Source organism: Lethenteron reissneri, chromosome 46 (genome assembly GCF_015708825.2).
Source record: "Lethenteron reissneri isolate LAM-NWPU_2019-01 chromosome 46, ASM1570882v1, whole genome shotgun sequence".
NCBI lineage: Eukaryota > Metazoa > Chordata > Hyperoartia > Petromyzontiformes > Petromyzontidae > Lethenteron > Lethenteron reissneri.
Window position 1 is genome coordinate 3,427,467 of NC_083824.1, and position 4,814 is coordinate 3,432,280.

Genomic DNA, 4,814 nt, shown 5'->3' on the forward strand with positions numbered 1-4,814 from the left:
TCCAGTCCCTGGATGACAGCATTGTGACGGATGGACAAATAATCAGTAATACCACTTTGCACGTCACGAGACTATGATCTGCAATACCGTACCAACCTCTTTGATAATAACGTTGGTCACAGTTACAGCATCTGCGGATGTGAAGATGTGATTCAGTATATTGCCGAGTGACATGTTGCGACACTTGACGTATTGGGTTAAACTGTGACTGTCGATAATATCGGCGAGATCACTGCTGTTTTTACCAAAATAACTAGTTGGTCCGGGACAGTTCAGGTCACTTAGATGACGTAGCGAGAGTCAAGTGACCCACAGTCTAACAGACTGGAAATCTCAAAAAATAATTCCAACAGTGTTAAGGATGGCAGTCCATAGATGACAGCCATAGTAAATCCCCGCATGCTGTTATTTTCACAAGCAGCAAAATTCGTGATTTTCACGCAGATATTTTCACGGTGAATAATTGCAATCCCTCTACCAAGTGGGCTGCCGGTGCCAGGCTTTCCACGACGGTGATGATGTACAATAGCATATTCGTTAAGTGCAGCCTCAAACTTAATTACCCAGGTTTCGGTCACGGCCAATATGTCGCGTCCACTATTGTTGATCAGGTGCTAGATTAGTGCCGTCTTGTTGACTACGGAGCGTACATTTGTAGTGGATTAATGCGCGCCAAGGGGGGAAATTGTAAACACGTGTGGGTTATGGACAGTGGGGTCGCATCAGGACAAGCAGGTGTTGCTGGGGGATAACGGCCGGAGAGAGACGGCTCGTTAGGTAATTATGGGATGCAGGGCAGTGATTGGCCGGTTGTTGTCAGGGACAAGGTGGCGCCAGCAAGTCTGGGGATGGGAGCAGGTGGCGGCGGGGGGGGGGGGGACGCCGGTTAATTAATTGGAAATTAATGAGGACGGGGATAAATACGGGAGCGTGGGAGTGAGACGGAGACAAGAGGGAGATACAGTCGGAGTGAGACAGAGAGACCGAGAGAGAGTGAGACAGTCGAAGCCGAGACAGGCGAAGCAGAGAGGAGAGTCGGGGAGAGAGACAGAGAGAGGAAGGGAACGGAGCGAGTGAGGCCAGCGGAGCACGGCGAGCGAGCAGAGAACGCGCTGAAGTCTTGGTTGTGGAATGTCATGATTTTGGTAAAATAAAGTGACGACGGAAAAAGAATAAGTTGTCTGCGTAAAGTTCAGCACTACACATTGACCAATCCAAAATTGAGGAGCCCTGGTCCCGGGTTTTGCTCGATACCCGACATCAGTAGTATGGCGATGAAGGCGCTCTTCCGTGATCGTTGTGGATGTAGGGCAGAAGAACTGACCAGATCTACAGCACAACCATGTGCGAGGCATTGCAACAAGTGACGAACACAGTCGGGTAGAGGTCAGTATTTCCACAGCAGATCGTCGCACAGTGGGTGTGGAACTCAAGTAGCTTCAACCGGAAAGTTGACCAATCGGCATTCCCTTCTGCATGTTGGATGTTGGGCCGAGTCTGCTGGTGACACCCACCGCAGTATCAGCGATGTTTGGGTGAGATGCCTGTGTAGAGAAGACCCTTCAATTTCGTGGGGGTTACGTTCTTGGAAAGTGACGCAAATTCAGCTAAAACTGCGATATTCAATCTTTAAGCCTTACTTAAATAATGGTAAGGCTTACAATCGATGCACGTGCAGCAATGGAATGGTAGCAGAGTGTCTGCGCTAAAGAATTAGAAAAACCCATTTTTTCACGCGGGTTTTCCAATTGTAAGTTGATTGGCCATGCAATCGCTGGATAACTTATCGGGTCAGATTGGTTCTGCATGCAGAGAGCTCATCATATTCTCCACAGGTGTGGGTGATTGAACTTAACACATGATGAGTATAATCAACCAATGGGCTGGGAGCAATGAATAGCCAGGGGAAATATATAAAGGAGGCAGCACTCGGACAGTGCGGGAAGCAACCCAAACATGACAACATTATGGAGCAGGGGGGACACCACGTGGCCAGCCAGAGACGACGACCAACAGAGGTGTAAGCGTTATAGGAAGAGCCAGTCAGGGAGAATGTAAAGAAACCTTTACACCCACTATGAAAGTTGAGGGTGTCTGGGTAGAGGGAGATCCTATAATAGTTCCCCCTCTGTTTTCAGGGAGCCTGGTGGGGGAGCCAACCTGGGGAGCAGAGGTGAGCAAGTACAGGAGTTGACTGGCGTAACCCAGAGTCGCCGAATTCCTGCCTTAGATGTCCTGCTACTGAGTTTCCTGGGAGGAAACCGGACACCAGTTTTGAGTGACGTATCGTTGTGGAAGTACTCGTAGTCAGGCATGTGAGCCGTACTTCAGAGTATTGAGCGTGCATGTTCTGAACCGTGGGTGTTTCACTGAGATGAACACAGGAGAGGTAACTGAGGGCACATGGTGATTGTTGTACAGAACGATGTGGAACAATGTGCCTATAACTAATTTAGGATGAGCGAGTGTGTAAGCAAGACTTCTATCTGGTGCTCCAAAGTAAGCCACAGCTCATTGTCCAGGGGCTTCCCTAGTCTTGCGTGGTTAATTCGGCCCTAAATGTAGGTAATGTTAACACCAGGCTACCAGTGTTTGCATTGATCAACCTACAATAATATCAGGTGGCACCAGTGTGGTGCAACTCCTAACTCATTCAGTTGCTACATGGGTTGGTGACTGACAACCTGTGTACCAACTGGCCGAGCAAGAGTTTGTGTTTGAGCGCAATCGCGCCGGTAGCTGTACCAGGGAGTTTGGTGCAACAGTGTTTAGGTGTAGCAGGGAGTTTGGTGCAACAGAGTGTTTGTGCAGCAGGGTGTCCGGATTGTGTCGGCACACTGCCCTTCTATCCGGAATGTCCTAGGGTGAGCTCCATTAAACGTTAACTCGGACCCCAACCTGTCTAAGCGCCTAATCTCGGAACGTGGTTCTCACCATCGTACCTCACCCATTTTACACGTCCTGGTTTTACAAATGTTGATAGATGAACTGGATGGCAAGGGTCTGGAGGACCCCACATGGAGTCTGGTTTCTCACACCTGAGCCTCCAGTGACATGTCTGGAGGCTTGTCTGGGATATTTGTTAAGTCCCATTTATTGAGTGCGGATTTGGCTGGCTTCATCCCAAGATGTCATCCAGTTGGGGAAATACCCGAAGGTTGTGGGGAGTCGCCCCGTGCTTCAGTTTCTTTCCAACCCTCGCTATGGCCGGTTGCTCATCAGCCAGAAATATTTTGCTGCGTACACCACGACCGAGGTGTTTCGAGCAACCATCTCGTGGCTGGTCGGCAATGGAGTTGGTGTTGTCGATTAGGGGAGCGTGAGTCTGTGGCGTTGGTGGTGCTGCTGTCACGGAGGCGACATGAGTTTAGGAAATTCAGTTTTGTGGGTTTCCTGTAAGGAGAACTGAAAGCTCCTCCCTTCCTCTATATCTACCCTTGTCTCTGCTGTCTCCATGTCCCCGTTCAACTCTTTCTACACCGCTTTCCTTGAATGTGCAGCCGCTCTCACAGCATCCCTTCAACCCCTTCTCTCCACCTCCAACCCATCGCCGTCGTAATCTCCTCCCCTTTGTTCAGGCTCTTGCCTTCCTTCCTCAGTCTATGGATGGGGTTATTGTTTATCGGGCTCGTATACAAAAATGGAGCTCATTTTAGCCTTTGAATAGGATTTTCTGTTTTCCTTCAGTAGCGTGTTGCGCACATAGGGAAGATCGAGCCACGCCACCGTTTCCCAATATTAAAATCGTTGTCGACTTGTCTCCCTCAGTAGGAATGCCGTTCCTTCTCCAGCAGGCAATTGTCTTCTCTCTTTCTCCTCTGGTATTTCTTCCAATGTGCTTTCTTAATCTCACTTGCTGTGTGTATCGACTCTATCATTCAACAAGGGCAAATTTTATGATTTGCTTTTTTTTTCTCCACTGCTCTACCACTATAGCTCCTGAGTGGGTACTCAGAGTTTCATCTAATGTATTATTTGATGAGTCGCTTCCACGCAGCACTAAGGTGGTAGCTATCCGAACTGTAAAAATGATTTTTATTTCTTTCAATTTCGATAGATTCTCGAATTATTCTTGGCCAGTAGTAGCTAGTTTTGCACAGAACTTCAACATCAAAATCAATTGAGTGTCCTTGTTGGCACGTGTGTTCTGCTTCTGCTGAACACGGGTGCCAACAAATAATACATTATTTAAATGCATGCCTATAAAGAGCAGCATACTTCAATAGGGATTACCGTTGGTACGGATATTTTAATACACACTAGACAGGAAGGACAAGATCAAAGGGCTATCATAATGCACATGCATCATGTACGTTGACTGTAATCCCCCCCTCCCTCACTTTGCGCGAGAGCGCCACAAATCTGGTTATCGCCTGAGGAAGCTAGTTGTAATTACTGGCAAAACGTCGTACTCCGATTGTAAACGTTGTGGCTTGGCTCTCCAACACACCGGTGTGCTGTACTAGTGACGAATTGGCACGTTCTGTTTACGTGACAACCCTTACTAGTTGGCTGTGTCGGGTAGTGGCGGGTTTTAACGACATGTTTATATATTTACGCGATCGAACCCAAAAACCCTCTATGGATGATATTGGTCACGAAAGCCTACGTGTTAAACCAAAATAAAAAGATATACAAAACAATTAATAATTTCTAGTTTTCCTCATTCACATCGTGATTCGTATGAAAGACATGAGATGATTGAGACATATTAAATTAGAAAACGTATTTATTAATATATATATACAGATAGTCCTCGACTGCAATGTACTTGTCCAAGTGCAAACAGTGAGGATAGCAACCTCCTTCAACAG